General features: G+C 41.3%; 1 protein-coding gene across 1 annotated transcript in view; it reads right to left on the reverse strand.

Annotated features, from left to right (window-relative positions):
• Positions 1–19,694, reverse strand: part of BORCS5 (BLOC-1 related complex subunit 5) — a 66,741-nt gene that overhangs the window by 45,664 nt on the left and 1,383 nt on the right. The window lies entirely within an intron of this gene.

The following is a 19,694-nucleotide window of genomic DNA, read 5'->3' on the forward strand; positions in this document are numbered from 1 at the left end:
CGACTGTTCCAGCATCTAATTGCAATTCCTAACTTCTGTAGCCGCCTGCCGTGGTCTTTCTCACTTGAGCACCCAGCCCACTCCACCCACATGCAAATGAAGAATGTTCCTGATAATCCTTTTGAACACATCTGCTTCAGAGCAGAGCGCTGCTGCAACACAAGTCCCTGAAACCCACACATTAGACCATCAGGAATTGTAGAATAGCAGACCAATGTCTGCAGCAGTATTTTTAAGCAGCAATTAATTCACTCTGCCAAGCAAAAAGAAACAGCATTTTTCTGCAAAGGCAGAAAACTGGAAAGCTGAATCAGAACAACAAAATATTCGATTACTGTCAAGGAAATGCTCTGGCCTTATCTGAGCACACCTGAATTAAAGATGTGCTCTAGTAACATGGGAGTCCCTAAAAACCAAAACAGACAACACAGACCAAATGTGTCAGGCACATACGCACACTAATGCTGTATCACCTCCTCCCTTGCATCCTGTACATCAGGGAGCCCAACCACATTGGCCAGTTTCCAGAATGAAGTCATATAGTCTGCTATCAGCACTATGAATTTATATTTCCAGAAAATCCTGATGTCATAGCCTGAGAGTAATTATCAATGAGGAATTATTGATCTTAATGTCAAGTTGTGCAACCACTTGAGAGGAGGAGGAATAGAAAAAAACGGCCAAGAATGAACAGGCTATTCAATGACTTTAAAAACAAAGACGAATTAGGAAGAGTCTTTGATACTCAGAACAATTACAGTCATGGCCAAAAGAAAAAGAAATGATTTGATTTTATTCCACTAGAGACTTTTTGTTGGGTCCAAACTGTAGTTTGCTGGAACAGACAAAAAATCACACAGTTCAGCTGAAACAGTCAATATGCATGCAACTGACAATATAAATGCCAGAAGTAGGATCTATTAGACTGATCTTACCCAGCAAATGCTGGAATCAGACATGGAAGGTGTGACCTCATCTAAAGGGACCGATGCACTCTGGAGTTCTGAGCAGTTTGTGGGGTCAGACATCATGACACACATGTGCCACATGATACCAATATGCCCCTAGCAGGCCAAGGCAAGCAGGAGTTGAAGACCTCTGCAAAACCTGGAGAAGCTCAGCAAGAGTAAAACAGGCAAAGGAAGCTCTTTTATCACACATGGAGACCATAGTTTCATGGCAGCTTAGATGCTGATGTGTTTCAGCCCATCATCCAAGCGGGTGCTGGAGTCAGCACAAAGGAAAAGTGGGAAGGGACTGGGTCATCAAGCAGCAACACTCACTTAAGTGCCACACAAGCAAAGCCTTGACATGAAGTTCTATCAGCTCACTCCTAATGCTCCATCATTATCAGAAAGGGGTGGCCCTGCATCTATCTCCTTTCTTGTACCAACCCTGGCACTTGCCTGATAGAGCAGTAAACCAAACCAGCTTACTAATGGTGAAAAATTAACATGGTACAAAAAGAGTTTCCTGTCAGGTTAAGAAAACAAATCTGCTTCACATAGGGTCAGATTAATGTCAGGCTCAATGAGATGAAAGGAGGAGGGATAACACACAGAGGAGGAATGCGAGGGGGTGTACTCTCTTTCTTTGGACAGGAGGGAGCCATTACATCAGCTCCAGCTGATTACATACATCGCATAACTTGACCCTGAGGAGCCAGACTGTCTCACAGTGCCTTGGAGAAGACATCAACCTCCCCCCATTAGTCTCTGCATTTTGAGTTTTCCAGTTGTGTACAGCATCATTTTAATGTTCTCCCATCAATCCACACAGGCAAATGAACTATACAAACCCTTGGTAGAACCTGCATGGAAGACATGAATGACATTCCTCATGGTACTCATCCTACAGGTAGAGCCCAAGCCAAGCACTCCACTCACATAGGCTAGAGAAGTTTTGCCTTCTGCAAGCTTTCAGAACAAATGCTCTTTAAACCTGTAGTTTTTCAGTGACTGTCTCACTTGAACACAAGAAGGATTATACAATTTCAAGGCAACAAATGTCATTTTGATAGGAATCACATGTTCATTTAAGAAGGGAAAAAAAGCAGCATATTTCCCTATTTTACTTTTCCAAATCCTCCATGAGGTGCTAGCTTGCTAGATGTAGCCAAAAAGCAGAAATAATGCATCAGTCTGATCCCTCTATTAAGAAATGATGCATCTAGAACATTTCTGAACTATATTACATCATTTCTCTCCAAACAACCACTGATTAGCAGTTCAGCCATGTACTGGACTGCTGCTCAGATAACAGACAGATTGTATTGAATTTGCAGAAATAGCTTCTTTTCAAAGACCAGAGAGCCACTATGCAATGACTGCTTATTTGCATTTGAAGCAGGGAACAGTGAAAAGTCAACTTTGTGACCATTCACTTAAACTGGCCCGAATCAAAGTCACTGAATAAAAGGTTGCAGTGGTTTAAGATGTTCTTAATATAGCTTTTTTTGACTTTACTGTTCCTAGAAGCAGAGACAGCAAAGCACATCAGGAGTCCCTTTTATGTGTTTCAGTGTACATACCCCTATTTTTACCCACCAGTAAAAACCACCAGCTGAGCCAGCCCAAAAGTCCATAGCCAGCAAAAGTGTCCTGTGTCCTCACACCTCACCTGTGCTCCTGACTAGGTAGTCTCATCCCCATTGATACTCATTAGACTTCTCCATAAAACAACCCAATCCCCTAGCCCCAGAGCAAACCTATCTGCTCTCATTGCTTTAGTTCACTGCAGGTCCACCAGGTCAGGAGCAGCAAGAGGAAAGAAGGATGGAAGGGACAGGGTAGAACCTACTCTAACAGGAGTGCAAGGCTAGGTCAGTTAGACCTGCCTTGCACGACAGGCCTCTATGGCAGCCCAGTCCTACCAGCCATCCTATTGGTATGATGACCAGCAGCAACCAGCAGAATAATGCCCCTCAAGCTTCATATCTGCTCCTACAGCACACATAAAGCTGCAGCCTGAGGCATTGGAAATGCTTTCGCTACTAGGGTACCACAAACAGTTGCAGCTTGTGGAAAGGGTCCTTTATTTTAGGACTGTTTGAAGATATTATTAAAACCAAGTACCTAAAATCCAAAGGATCCCATTATCAGTGATTATTCTTGAAAATATTAACATTTTCTTTTACAGTAAGCTTGCACACAAAAGTCTTTTTAAAATTTCCTTCTGCAAGGAAGATATATGTCTACCTAGAAAGAGGGTTTGCATAACAAGAACATATCTCAGGGCAAGTATACTTAATATCATGCCAGACTCTCCTCTGACACCTCAGAAGAGCAAAGCTCTCTGGGCCTACAGCAATTAACTGCCTTCTATATTGGAGAAGCAAATAATCAATCTACCCATCCCTTCTGCCTCTTTAGTTTTGGACAGTATACCTTCCTGCACAAGAGATGACTTCAGTATCTTTACACTGCCACTTCACATGAGAATGGGAATGTAAGGCATCTCCTTGAACTAAACTGTACATTCTACAATTAATAAATCCCTACTTACAGGCAGGCAACAAACACCTTAAAACCTTACAATTTTTGATGGAATCATCCTACTGAGATCCTACTAATGAAGACACAACAGTGTGCTTCCAAGGACAAGTATACTGTGAAGACTTCCCTATTTCAGTTCTGAATCAAAAGCTGCCACTTTGGGGTATTTTTGAACATTAAAGCCTATTTAGGCTTATATAAGGAATCTGCTTTTCATTTCATAGGCATCATAAGGCATATAGTTAAAGTATAAGGGGGGGAAAAAAAGTTTTGGCATTGTCATTTATTTTACTGCTTTCTAATGCACAGAAATCCTGATGACCCATTTCTACTTAATGCTGAATATTCATTAAAACAAAAAACAGCTACTTAACTTTTTTTGCTTTTATTAAGCAGAATGACACAGTCAGAAATCCCAGGTCTTGTTTCAAAGGCTCATAGTTGAAACCAAAGGCAAAATTAACTTAATCTGATAAGAAATTATCTGTTTTGACCCAAAATATCAGCAAACCTGTGGCCTTTAGGTCAGTGTAAAGTAGTGCTTTTAGAACCGCACATCTCCATTCCCTGACCTGTTTTACAATAGCAATACCAGTGGCAGCAGCCCTGGCTGTGGGTGTCCCTGGAACTACAGGAAGCTCCACAGGAAGCAGCTGCTCTTCCACCACTACACACCCTGATGTGAAGTATTATTTTAAGAATAAGGCTCTTCAGGTAGGCAAAACCTAAAATGTCACTGAGACTAAAAAAAATAGGAAAAGAACACAGGTGAACACAGGAGTCTGTCAGTTCTCTGGTCTTTACAGAGTCCAAGACTGTTTATTCTTTTTGTAAGAAAAAAAATGGAGTTGAAGTTTAGTATAAACATGAGATAAGGCACAAGTTTAAGGTCATTTATTACATTTCCTGTGGAAGAATGAAAAAATTTTCTTTTCAGCTTAAAATTTTCTTATCCCTGTATTTCATGACCAACATTTTGGCTGGAACAAGTCTAGTGTGTTAAATGAACAAAATTAGATATAAGTGAAGTACAGCAGAGTCCAAACTTTGATAACTGAGACTCAAGGGGAAAAAAGGCATTTGCACACAGCTTCGTGCACGTGAGCACATCCTGGCTTAATTTCAGGAGAAAATGTCCCACAGCTGAGAATGTAAAGTGGGATAGAAATAGCTCTGAGCAAAATACCAACATTTAATGAAATAGCGCTTAAGATCTCACAAAGAGAACACTTGCCCTTCCCTTGAGTTACACTGACACAGAGTTACACGGAATAGATGGTGTGGCAAGTTTGTGACAGGAGACATCTCGTCATTTTACCATTATGCAGAGGGAGTGGAAATGTACTTACGGAGTAGCCAACACCAGCATGTTGAAGCATAGTACAGCTAGGATCTTGGCATGGATTCCTCCCCTTGCGCTCAAACTGGGGATCCAGCCTCTTTTTCCACTTCATCCCACTTCATCCTACTTTTGCTTTTTTGCTGTGCTTGCTCCACCACAGCATGGCACAAGGCATGCAACTAACTGTGGATCACAAACGGCAACTTATCTGCTCGTCAACCTATATGCTCCTTGGTGGCTTCACAGGGACAAGTCCCAGGACACATGAAGAAGTACTCCTGTCACAGATGCTCAGCAGAAACTGCCCTATAGATGAAGAGTGTGAAGCAAGTTTGGATAGGAGGGCATTGAAAGTAAATGTTATTGCTGAGTGAAAGCATTCAAAGCACACTGATGAACATACACACCAGATCTGTCCACAGAAAATGACAATTTCTCAAATGCTTTAGAGAAGCTTTTCTGTTTCATTAGAAGTTCTGAGAAAAATAAGTTATGTTAGCATAACATGTATCTCACATAAAGACTATTATACTGAGGTCCAAAGACCTATTACCATATACTTGAAAGAGGAGCGAGATTATTCTTATTTTTACTATAAGCTATCTACAAGTACCAAGGATGTACCTGGATTGTAGCCTGACATATTAAGCTGGATATAGAGACTAAAGAACACCCCTGTAGGCACTGGTAAATATTAAGCTAAAGCCCATTCCCCTTCCCCACTCCCATCCTATCGAGACACTGCCTCCACCTATACCTAATATAAAATGAGTAATAGTAAAACATACAACCTGCCTTCAATTCCAAGAAACCACCCAATAACTACTCGTGCAGAACAAATACATTTAGTGTACTATGACACACTTAATTTAGCACATTACCTGATAGTCTAGCCCCCCTCAACCACCTCATACTTGAGCAATGCCTCTGCTTCTAAGAATTCACATACTAGAAAATCTCTTTATTTTCTTTAAACACGAATGCTATCAACCCAAATCCCTTCTATGTCATGCAAGGGTGCATTTTCAGTTACATTTTGGGAAGGAAATATTTCAAAGGGGAAGTAAACAGTGTGATGGGCCACAGGAGTAGAAAAGTGCTTAGGAAGAGGGCACATTTAGTTTGTTCATGCAGGCACACAGACTTCAGTCAAAGAGACAGGAACTCACACAAACTACAAGTTGGAGAAACAGGAGATAGACTTCTGTGGTTTTCAACTGTATAGCAAGAGTGAATTCTTTTTTTTTTAATCTGATATTCAGGGCTTGAACACCACAATAACATGCTCTTATCTCAATTTCACTGTATCATATTTTGATAAATGAGAAAAATAAGCCTAGCAATGTGGATAATAAAGAGTCATTCTAGCATAGTATAGTCTGTGCTTAAAAGTCCTCTGAAAAACTTCAGCAGGGTCAAAAATTAGAAGTCATACAGATTTTGTTTTCCTGTTAAGCCCCTTGAGTTAAGAAGGGAAGGGGAAAAATCAAAAGCATCAAAATAGTTGGCATCAAAACAGTTTCTAAACAAAAGGTTTGGGAATAGGCTAAGCACTTTTTATCTTTTTCAACCTCAGTTCTCTCTGATGGCTGCTTTCCAAAAAAAAAAAAAAAGATCAATTCTGCTGCTTTTAGGGCAGAAAAGCCCCAAATCATTAGCTTAGACTGTTCTGTTCACCCCTGCTTTTGGAAAAAATCACTAAACCAAGCCAGGAATCAAAGAGCAGAATACAAAATTTGTCCAGAACGGAATACCAGTCCCACTAAGCCAGACCTCCACTCCTGCCATCCCATCACCATACAGAGCTGCTTCACGACTGCCCTTCCACCTGCTCCACACTCCCAAGGGGGTTAGCTGGTCAGCAAAGCACAAAGGCAAATCCAGCCGGGACACCTGATGGAAAACATGAGCGCCTCAATAAATTCTGCTCACATTATCTTCTTCACATCGAATCCAGAACCTAATTTGGCAGCATGCTCGGCTTAAAATCACCCAGGTAAGAGTCTCCTTAGTTCTGAAGTACCTAGTCAGGACAGCTAGCTGAACCAGCACTGTATCAGATGTTTCCAGATGGAAATTTGTGATGGATTTATGGAGAATGATGCAGCAACCACAGCCATTAAGTCTGTACACTCCAGTGTTACTCAACCATATGAGGCTGCAGCTCCGCAACTGGTAAAGCTGATCTCAGCTGGCCCCAATGTGACCTCACTCTACAACCCATGGGATTTCTCTCCACGCCAGCCTCAGAGCCTGCTGGATCCCATGATGAGCCAATTCACGTTCCTTGCCTGCCAGAAGTATTTTCCCTTTTTCATTTCCCAGATAATTCCTTGGTTATGCTGATCACCCTATTTTTCTTTCATCTTAAAACTGCATTTACCAGGAACAGCCAGTAGAGAGGAGTTGCCCATGACCACTGGTTAAATATTAATTGACTGGAAGTCAGAATATTTTCAGTTTTTCCCCTTTTTTCAGAAGTATACCTCATCCATCAATATTTAACAACTTCTCCCTTTTCTCTTGTCCTGTATGCACTACCCTCATCTTTCCCTGCTGCACACTGAACATGACAGCACACATGAGCACAGCCCATTTTTGGCCAACTCAACCAGTTTTCTCTATCCTTACTGAGAGCTCATATCAGCCCTACTGCTGCAGTAAAGTGAGTTAGATATTGAGGCACTGATGTCATTTCACTGCACAGGAAAACTATTTCATTTTAATTCAGATTTTAAATACTTGAAGTAATCAAAACTTTAACCTGCACCCTTGTACATGGCTTTCTTCTGCAAGCTGAGGTGGTACAAAGTTAGATGCAACACCACAATTTTCTTTTCATGGGTAAGAGATATGACATGAAAAATAAATCTCCTCTTACCCCATCTGTCTCATTGCCTGGCATTAAAAGCTAGGTTGAGTCTTCGCATTCTTCATGCAAGTAGAGATGCAAACACTGAGAATAACAGTAACTGGATTTAGATACTAATAAAGGCATTCAGCATTTAAAGAACAAGAAGTCTAAAACAACACTGCAGCTCAGTCATCAGCTGATGTGCTACAGATCATTAGACAAGAGAAATAATTCATGTACTTGAGTGCTTAGTCCACAAAACCATGTAATGGCACCCAACTTTTGGATCCACCTCTATTTTCACCTGTTGGATGTTACCACAGGCATGCAAGTTTAAGAGGCCCTCTGGAGAAACATACTTCAGGCAAGTACCTATCTAGAATCCAACAAATTAGCCATTTGGACCCTTGAAATGATTACTACTTGAGACCAATTTAATATGTGAACCAAAGTCTGCTTTTTGTCTTCTATTGTATTTGTTAGAAAATGAAGCAAGCAAATCCCAAATGCTTGCACTGGTATTTTCTTACAGGACACTGCACTTGTCACCAGACTTTTTGTCTTACTGGCAAGGTGCTAAAGACAACGTGGACAAAACCCCCATGGGTTTGCACTTTTTGTAGCTTCTATGCTGCCAGGTAAGAGGCCAAATCTCCCACAGAATATGAAGCCATAGCCAAATCCCCCTCCTCTCCAATGTGAGTTCCTGCAGCGCTTCATGTGCTAGGTTGGCCAGAGAGAATCCATGCTAGCACCTCAGGTCTCTGGACCACCCTGTGTTAGCAAAAAGCAGAGATGCAGTCAATTCCATTTTAAAGCTCCATTAGGCTCTTGACTCCAAAGACAACAGAGCTGTGTGAAGTTCACATTAATCTCTGATCAAACAGCAATTTCGTTTCTGCCACCCATACATGCAAGCACATGTCAGAGCTTGGGAATGATTTTGGTTAAAAAAAAACCCAAAACAAAACACAACTATGCAAACAGAAAAGAAATTAAGCCTCTCATCTCAGTGACTAATATATGTTCCTTACTGCCTTCTCTACCACAGAATGCTATAAATCAGACGGATAACTAAGGAAATGAAGAACAGAGGAGAATTTCAAACTATTGCAATGAAAATAACCCAACCACCAACCAAACTGACTCCAAATTTAAGTTAATACTTAAACTGGTGATAAGACCCCCTCAATGGGAGGCAGTGAAAAGTATTCTAGTTTAATGCATTCTGTTTGTACATACGCATAAATTCAAACACGTACTTCCATTCCAATCATCTGCCTTTTTCTACTTTCATATCACAGAAAAACAAGATTTAATCTCACAGGAGGCAAAGCAGCACGTTACTTCAGAACTTCCATCTCCAGTATCTCTTTCACTTCCTATTACACATAAAAATTCTGTTTACTCAGATGAAGTCAAGACCTAAGGATGAAAACGAAAATCAAGCTTTCCCTTTAGTTTCAGGCTTTGTTTAGATAACAGAAATCTTCCAAGACTGCTATTACAAAGAATGAGAATTGATAAAACCCTGACCAACCTTTTGCCCATCCTGCTCCTCAGACGGCTGAACACTCCCAACCCATTCCTTGCAAACAGAGATCAGTCAGCACCAAGAGTATCAGCAGTGCCTTTCCAGCAGTTTTATTCGTGGTTGGTATCATGTTGAAAGGAATGTTTTAAAACATAAGCAATTTTATTTAAAACTTGTGAAACATTTTGCTAGGACAATGTGTCCTGCAGCATCCTTCTTCTTGGAGCACATCACACCATCTTCTTGGTCTCACCATGAAGTAAAACCAAAGGGTTATTCACTGAAACAAGACCTAGTGAAAATTATCAAGAAGCCTCTTGATCACTGCCACTTACAATGTCCTGATCCATAAGATGATCATACTTTCCATGGAGCTCTTTGGAAATGTCCTATTTACAATACCTAGTTGTGATTACCTGCAGTGCAGTGGACTCCAGGTCAGCTTCCAATTGCACACAGTGGGCATAGAGAGGGTGCAATATGCTAAGGTACATCAGAGGCAGGGTAAGTCACAGAAACACCCTCTCCTTGAAGAATTGCCCACACACAGAGGAAAAAATCCACCACAATCAGGATATAACAGTGAAAACCTAATAAGAAGAGATGATCAGTTGTCTGAGATTCAGGTCATATTTGAAAAAGGGATTCTTCAGGAGAAAGGTTTTCCTCAGCATTCTGCTTCTGGTTTAATTTGAAACATGACTTCCCATCCCTTGAAGCTGGCGCATGAGTTTAGAAAGAGTTTGCAGAAACAATGAATTTTAAACACGGAAACTCAGAATCCATAAATTTTATACCAAGGACCGAGTGCTGAAAAGATGTGTCTCACCATCTCACCATCGCTGTGAGCAGTGAGATGAGGAGAACACACACCAAGAAATTTTGCATGGTGTCTCGCTGGAAACAAGTTTAGGAAAGCATTAAGCTTGCCTGTATTAGCATTTTAATTTTAAAACCCCAGCTATATTCAAGTAGGTTATAGCCTGAAGTTCTGGTGAGTGCCAACACCTTCCCAAGCACCAAAAGGTTTGGACAGCACATAGTGAAGGACATGAATCTTCAGCTGATGTCCAGACATTTTGCTACACACCTCCCACTAACACATTAAAGGAAAGAGAACCACATAAATCCCTCACAAATTCAAAGGGCTTTTACTGGCATAATAGATCAGAGACAAGATATCTTAATAACATTTCCAAAGCAACAGAGATGTAGGTTCAAGACATTCCCTTTCCACACTCCCTCTCCTACAAAATAACTTGGGAATTAGCAAAGCATTGGATTTTAAGCTGAGTAGACATACGAGACGAATACAGAGGTCCTCCCCAAACACATGTGCTAATTTGCATGGTCTTAGCTGTACCCCACACACTAGGAAGGTAGCATAAAGGTCTGGAACATTTCATAGATGCACAATTTCTTTCCCTCTCTTTTTCGGTTTACCTCTCTTCCTCACTAGCTAAAGGGTCTCAGGCTATACAGTGTTGTGCACCCTGGCAGCAACACTCTTTTTTAGGGGTGGGGATGAAATGGAAAAAAGATCTGATTGAGCTGAACATTTTTGGGCTGAGGTTGGGGAGCAGAGAGTGTTGCATTAATTTTCTAGACACGTGAGCTCCTCAGTTCTGCTCCCTATGCTAGATAAGCATTTCTTCACAGCATAGTGAGCGACTAGAGAAAAAATTACTAAGCACCAGTAACTTGGGTATGAGAATACTACAGTATTCAACACACCTATGATCAAGTTGCCAGGAAAACACTACTAAATTCCATGTTACAGATGGTGTACTGAGGTAAGGATCAACAGCAATGGACAAGAGCCAAACCTCAACTGCTTCCACCTGAATTACTGCAGATCTATATTTCCATTTTCTTACCACACACACTTAGAAAACACTTATTATTTACAACTAAAATTAAGTAGCACACAAGATTTTTATTTTTCAAGATCATAAAGACTTCTGAAAGACTTTCAGCTGAAGATCTCTGCATCATCTCCTCCTCCCAGCCACAGGACTGTCTGACCCCGTAGTTACATCTCATGAAAGGTGACTGCAAACCCAGCTTGCCAGCAATGCCACCAAGACCTTGGTCACTTCGTACAACGAATGCAAGTAGAATACAAAGGTTCATGAGAAGAGCTTGAAAAGAAAGCGGTTTCCAATGTGCTGCTTCAGCATGGTTTTCATTTTAATCACATCTACTACTCCTTTTGTATTCCAGTGACACCTTGTGGCAGTTACCTAGACTGCAGTTTTTCCAAGTCTCAATATTCACGTTAGCAAAGGACTACAGGGGTAAAGAACAGAAAACCAGAAAACAGAGAAAGAACATAGCAGCACTGAGTTGCAGGATTGCTGCTGCACCTCATTACTTCCGAGGCATGAAATGCACAAGTTTCCCTTGCACAGCAGAGCCACTTACCAACAATCTATCATACGCCATCCCCTTGACTCCTCAAGCCACAGCTCAGCAGGCAGATTGAAAGGCAGTACTCCGCCCCCTGCTACACCTCTCCCTTGGGCACAGTACATCACTGCCAGGCTGGTATAACACGTTGGAAAGAATCTAGTTTTATTGCCCGAGCCTCTCACATCTTCTACTGCAACATCAAACTGCACTTCAAACTCTCATATTTCTGTGTACAAGTTACACAAGTGACTTTTGAGGCATATCCAAACTGTATCAATTAGAGGACTCCAGCCTGCCATCATCAACTCCCAGTTTCCACTGCATTAGAAGAGACTCACCTACCATTTCAAGAGTACATTTCTGCATGCACCACCTACTGAAAGGAAAAGATAAAAACACACCAACCACAAGTGAATTCAAACAGCAGTCTAGTATTCTTACTGCTTGCTCTTAACCTCTATAAAATACCTCTTGTAACAGCATATGCATTTACTTTTGCTCTTCATCTCTTTACTACATGAAATACACATGAAAATTTCATACTCCTTACAGTATGAAAAACATACTCTATACAGAGGCTCAAATCCTCTCAAAGTGGATCTCCAATACAAGACTCAATCAGGCCGGAGATACTGAACTCCATAACATTTTACATTCAATGTACATTTCAAGCCAACCAGAGCATATCATGCATCTTCTCAGAAATCATGTGCCAAAACTACAGTTAGTAAACATTTTGGAACATGAGAGAACTTAAACATGTGCAACACAGGTGAAAGTACCCAGGGAGCTCTTCCATTCACACAAGAAAAAAACCTCCAATAAAAAAAACTCCACACAGCCAAGACATCAGCCCACTAAAGGCACTCACACCACTGCAGCACAATCTTCATAAGTTCTCAAGTGTCTTAAGATGGCTGGAGGATAGTTTCCACCATAATAAAGATAGGTAGATAGACAGACAGACACTGCCACAGAGTATGCCAAAGATGACCACAGTTTTATGAAGGCTGAGCAGCATCTCAGCAGCGCATGACAAAGGCTGTCTGGAGCCCCTTAGCACAGTATGCAAGACCAAGGAATAACTAAGAGGGAGGTGGATAAGTAAAAGGAGGAGAACGAGAGTGAAGGCAGTAGTGCACATCTTGGTCTCCAATCCCTTCTTCTGAGCTACAAATCTTCCTAGCTTGTGGTTATTTAATACAGAGTATATAAACAGACAGGTAAGTATGAAACCTCTAAGGTTGTTCCCTTCTAGCTTCTTGTGCCCCTCCTCACTGGCAGAGCATGAGAGACTGAAAAGTCCTTGACCAGAATAAGTGCTACTAAACAACAACTAAAACATCAGTGTGTTATCAGCATTAAGAAAGAACACAGCAGTCTACCAGTTACTAGGAAGAAAATTAACTGTATCCCAGCCAAAACCAGGACACAGTTTTACCAATTTCTAATGGCAGATCTGTTATGAGAGTAACGGCAACATGACCTTTGGTATGTCTAGCTCATTTTCTTCTTACAGAATCATAGACCGTGAGGTAGGAAGGGGCCTAGAAAGATTCATCAGCAACACTCCAGCAGAGCACATTAACTCCTGTACATTATCAGTCACATGCATCTGATTTCCAGTCTCCTCTTGACATTAAGAAATCACACCATCTCTAACCATTCCTAATTATACTATGTATTTTTGATGTTAGAAATAATTACTTTAATTTCACCTTAACCAGTTAATAACGATTTGAAGGTATACTGGTGAACATGCAGGTACTCTTCCTCAAAGTGTGTGGCAAATCTATAAGCCAGGACATGGTTAACTCCTTACAACATTGTATTTTCCTTCAGCACATCTTCTAATGTATCCAAAGGATAGCTGCACCACAAGAGCCACACAGAGCAGCTGAAGAGCTCTCTCACAGAAGCTCTGTGAAGGTAAAGGAAGGACAATCTGCAGATGACTTGAGGTGACCAGCAAAATTTATTCACATGGAGCAAGATGGCGGGGAGGAGCCATACATGCCTGTGGAGTTCCAAATGGGAGCCACAGCTACTTGGAGCTCAAGGGTACCTACCCCAGAAAGAGGAGGCCAGTCTGCCAAAGCAGATATGCTCACACTCATTCTGTTAATCTGCCAATGCACAGATGATGCAACACAGTGTGGAACAGCTTGCTAAGGGATGGGGGGGAAAGATAGAAAATTGAGTATCCAGAGTCCCCAGTACTCTTCCAACCAGTGCTGAGCCTATTGTCTGGATAATACCTAACCACAGACTCAAATCTTCTCACACATAAAATTGAGTTAGTCCAGGTCTCCAAATAGTCAAACCACTGAAGAATGCATGGAAATAGGACATCATCATCATCTTCCTCTCCTCCAGCTACTTTTGAAAGGAAAGTTCCTTCCCTCACAACTGACGCATCTTCTAGGTTGTGTTTTCAGGAGCTAGTTTCAAGTCATAAAGCCATAACAGAGGGACAGCTCTCTATAACACAGAAAACAGGTCCACAAGCCTAAATAAATAAAATAACTAATTTAAAAGGAAAAACAAACCAAAACAAAACAACAACAACAACAAAACCAACCAACAAATAAACAACCCACCAGCAGATGTGCATCCACATTATCATTCTTGGTATTTCTTTCTGCCCAGCTTGCTTAGTGCTTGTAACAAGGTATATGAAAATGAGCAAGGGCTCCATCCAACAAACCTGGACACTGCAAATTCTCTTGGAGCCCTATGCCCTCAGCAGTACTTTGAAGCGGGCAATAAACAGATCCTCCATGTAAGATACAATGGCAGAACTAAAATGGGTTGAAGTACTGGAAGGAGCAAAGAATTACAGGAACAAAATTTACTACCATATCCTATTAGCTAAATTCCCAAGACAAGAGAATGGAAGAAGCAACATACTGTGGAGTAAGGGGAAAAAAGAGAGGATGTAAATCAGCATAAAATACTGAAGAATGAGATGTGATCAAATACACTGCTTTAAAGCCAATAAACTCTAAATACCCATCCTGCCACTACTTGCTATGCTAGAAAGATAAATACACTGATATTTTTCAGACAAGTAGTTGTCATGCCTGAAACAAGTGACCTCATAAAAAAATTATAAAGGTATAAACAATCCTTTCAAGCTGGCTAACACAAGCTTATGTTTCCTGTGACTGAAGGACAACAGAGTATCAGCACAGCATCAGTACAGCAGCACAAGTTTTACCACTGTTCTCTCTCACAGAAAATTTCTCAGCATCTCCTTTTACTTCTCTGCTGAAGATGTGCACCACCTAGAATAAAAATATCACTGCGAAGTTGTCACTTTAAACCATACCGAGAGATAAAAAAGACACTCCTTATGCTGGACCTATCTTTCAAGACTCTTTCTGCCATGTAACTTCAGTTTCTTTCTTACATTACTGCTAGGTAAACAGTACCCTAGACTCTTCAGAGTAAAGAGCTTGGTTTTTAATTTGTGAAATATATTTATTGATAAATAAAGAAGCAATGTAAATATGGATAATGGACAGCATGGTAAGGAATGATCTCACTGGGTTAGCCATAACCTATTCATTTACTTCTAATTCATGTCTTGACAGGTCTTAGCTTAATGTGTGCTTAACAATACACCTGTCAAAGCTTTTGTTCCTACTATCAAGCTTTTGTTTGTGCCTTAGGTCTTGCTGACCTTAGCTCAGAATAGGAATTGTATCTGTACATGGATGACTAGTTCTTGAACAGTCTCTTCTATATTAGTAACACACAGCAATAGATCCTTTCTTTGTATCCACCTTTTTTGTTTACTGTAACACTTCACGGCTACAAGATAGACTGACCTCACCTTTCTTGAGGCTTGAGATGCTGATGCCCTCTGGAAGAACACAGTGAGCATTCTGTTTTCACAGCACAAACTTAAAACCTAAACACCTTTCCAAAAGCTTTGGGAAGCTCTGTAACAGTGTTCAATTCCTTACCCCATCCATCTTACATGAATTAACAAGAAAAACTGCATGGAAAAAAATATTCATCATTCACTTTTTAATCCTGTCCACTCCTTCCTCACTTAACTGTGGTCTTTAATCATCCTTAATTTGACACTCTTGTTTCACGTTGGCTCACCTGTTGGTAAAGATGCTGTAAATGCACTTTGCCAAGTGGATCCCATCTCTTGCCAACAGTCCTCAATTCTCAGAGGATCTCCTGGTCATAAAAGCCAAATCTCCAGTCAGACGTGACACTTCACAGATCCAGTAAGTTCTCAGCAGTCCTACACTGTAATATTTTGTGAACTTTCTGCAGTCACAACCACACAGAAAATTGCGTTTTTAGGTATTTTCCTAACACCTTCTTATGATGGGCTGCTTTGTGCATAACCTACAAAAGTATCACTATTTTGAAATTATTACTCAGACTAGATGACTTTGATTTTATACACAGCTGGCAACGACTTCATGCTATGAATAGACCATAAGAGTCAGGGATGAACAGATAGAAGTTTCATTTTCATGCAAAATACCCTCAGGAATCCACACAAAGTAAAGAAACAGCACATCACATTTGTTGTGTATCGCTTACAAAGAGGTCTCTACAAGGAGTGCTGGCAACCAAGGAGAAAGTTGGAGACTTCCTCTGTTGCTGCCAGGAGTGTAGATTATACATTTTCCTTTCACTAAAAAGTAATCAAAAGCCATCCTCTTGTTTTATCAAACAGTGAAGTCCTCTTCTAACATTTCTACCAGATTTTTTTTTGCATAAAAGTTAAAGAAATATGCATGCATGACCTCTGTGTACTCCAAATATATAGCAGCTTCAAGCACTTCACTCCCAGGTATATTCCTTACAAGTAGAGTATGCTTTCTTCTCCTCTCAGTTCGAGTGCGACTGGGATTTGATGTTGGCAAATGGCAATGTAACAGTCCTCCCCAGGGATCTTTCCTAACCCCACTGTTAGGGGAAACTCTTCCCTCTCTGTCCATGTGAATATAGCCCAGAGAAGGCATTCCCTACCATTATAAAAACGACACACTCCAGTTCTTGACTCACTGTAGGAGGGGCAACACAGCTACTTCAAGACAGTAGTACTTGCCCCAACCAGCCGTGTCCAGCAGGTTCAAACACTGGAATAAGCAGAAGCTTAGATGCTGACCTCTCAAATGATGCTTATTACACATGCTCAGTAACCACAACACAACTTCAAAGAAGGCAAACATTACTCAGAAGGACCCTACAGAGTCATAGCTGTAACTGAGGTGCAATATTTGCTGCAGAAGTCAAGGAAAACCTAGTATGAAAGATGTAACAGACATGACACTGGCATTTGCTTCCAAGTGAGAGTGTACAATGCTAAAGACCTCCAGCTTTATTGATCACAAACTCAATTCAATACAGCTAAAAGAGACTAATGCTTTTGGTTCTCAAGAACAGTCTCTTCATGACTACATGTTTCCCCAGTTCATTAAGTATTTGGCTTCTTTTGAGATTTAAAAGCAAAATAAAATCCCTTGGCTTTGCTTAGCCAAGGAGAAAGTGAAAAGAATAATGAAGCCCACAAGGGCTCTAAGTTCACCTCTTCAGCTTTCCAAGCTGGTAGATCAAAAAAAAACAAGTTTTTAGTATTAGCTCCTAGAAGATCTACAGTACCCTTCTTTATCCAATATTACCTTACATGTTAAGAATACACATAAAAAAACAGTCCAAACAAGAAATCTTCTCAAGCGGGCCTGTGGAAGATCTGGGGTCTCTCAAGAGCCAACTCACTCAATAGCCCACACTGCTTTCAAGTAATAAGAAGTATCTGAGGCTGAAAAAGCCTTATCTTTATGTGCATATCTTAATCACAGAAGTGATTAAGCATGCAATACTCCGAAGCAGTCACCAGATGTCACCACATCTCCAGAGACTCAAGGAAATTCAGCAGGCAAACCGATAGAAAAAGGTATGCATCATACACACACAGCTTCAGGTCCACAGTAAGACTAGAAAAAGCATCTCGGTGACCAAGACAACTTCCCACCAAATAATGCATGCATGTTTAGGAGTTAAAGGACCTGCACTGGCCATCTATGCACTGCCTTCCAATCTTTTTCTTAGCCATGTGGCTACTATCTCTTATTTCTCACTTCCCACCTCCAGCCCTGTATCCTTGCACCTTAAACACCCACGCAGGAACACCGCCTCTGGAAGCAATCACAAACCCCAGTTTCCAGTACTTCCACAGCTCTTGTGCAACCCAGATTCACTCACCACATTTAAGGCTGTGGGGAACTGAAACTCTTCGTCACTGCGTTCTTTCGCATACACAAACAACTCAGTATTGGATGTTAATGCACCTTCTAATTTGGTTTTTCAAATTAAAACTTCCTTATTTCTTTTCTGGATTTGTTCCATCACTTACATTCTAAACTGCCACTGGCAAGATCCAGGTTCTGCTTTTTATACAAGGCAGGACTCCAACAAAGCATGTTCTGCCCACCCGTAATGATCCAGCCTGCAGCTGATAGGAACGCTGTACCAGCACCAGTGACCTTAACAGTCCATTCTAAAATGGTAGTGAAAGTGTCAGAAGTAAATCAGATACAGATTTCAGTATCACTCTCTGTAAAGCTAAAAAAACCCTCAGCAGTATAATTAACACACACATTCTATCCTTGGTTGAAGAGGGACTGGAATACCAGCCCCCAAAACATCCATGTTTGGTTTTCTCCAATTTAGTGGCTGTCCTGGGTTCAGCAGTAGCAGTCCTTTTCCTCCTCTTTAGCAGCTGGTGCAGTGCTGTGTTTTGACTTTCAGCCTTGGAACAGCGCTGATAACACCAATGTTTTTAGTTGCTGTTCAGTAAGGTTTACTCTGACCAAGGACTTTCTGAGCCTCATGCTCTACCAGGGAGGAGGGGAAGCCAGGAGGAAGCAGAGACAGGACACCTGACCCAAACTAGCCAAAGAAGTATTCCATACCACAGCACATCATGCCCGGGGAAGTAACTGGGAGTTACCAGGAAGGGCTCGCTCTCTTCTGGGTCAGGCTCGTTTCAGGGGATGGTATCGTATTCTCTTCCCTTGTTATTTCCTTTATTATTATTATTATTGGTGGTAGCAGTAGTGACTTACATTATACCTTAGTTACTGGACTGCTCTTATCTCAAACTATGGGAGTTACATTCTTTCAATTCTCCTTCCCATCCCTCTGGGAGCAGGGAGGTGGGGAGGGAAGGAAAGAAAGATTTGGGGGGTGAGAAAGAGACTGTGTGGCTGACTGTGTTTAAACCACGACAGTGGCCTATCTTTCTGCCCCTTCTGCTGGAAACAGTGGTCAGTGCTACACACATCTAGACGCCTATGAAGCAGTACATAATAAATATCTGTCCCAATGGGCTATCATAGCATCCATGTTCCAAGTTCTAGTCATGTTCCAAGGTCTGCGTCCAGTAGACACAAGAAAAAAAGAAAACCAACCAAACAAAAGAGTTTCTGTCCAAAAAGTGATGTGATGTTACATTACCTCTAGAGATGCCTGTGGGGCAAAGTGGCTACCCTATCTTCCCAGTGGCCATGCATGAACCAGTGACACTCAAACCAGTAGTGCCTAAACCCTCTGCTGTATGAAGCCACACCATTTCTCCCAGTAGCAGGGATGGCTAAACATCCCAACTCCTTCCTCTCTGTCATCGCAGGCACAAGCAGGTGCTGCAGCCAAGGTATGCATGCACAGCAAGCCTCGCATTTTCAGAAAGCATTGCCTCACCGAGTGTCCACTCACACAAGTTTGCCAACCCACACTGTTTCAAGTGAGAGGAGCTCAGCAGCAGGCTGCTCCAGACAACTTCTTTCCTAAGGAGCTTTCAGATACTAAGCACACTGCATGGTCTCCACAAAAAGAGGTAGCTAGAAGCCAGACTACAAAATGCAGAGTTTTTGGTAACTGTAGGCTTGACAACTCCAGTTTAAATCTTCACTTCCCTTTGAACGGAAGGAACAAAGAATGCAGGAGGAGAAATAGAAAAAGCCTGGGAGAAAACAAACCAAAGCAAAAAGACAGAGGGAATTTACAAAGTCCACTCATACA

Source organism: Melopsittacus undulatus, chromosome 5, assembly GCF_012275295.1.
Source record: "Melopsittacus undulatus isolate bMelUnd1 chromosome 5, bMelUnd1.mat.Z, whole genome shotgun sequence".
NCBI lineage: Eukaryota > Metazoa > Chordata > Aves > Psittaciformes > Psittaculidae > Melopsittacus > Melopsittacus undulatus.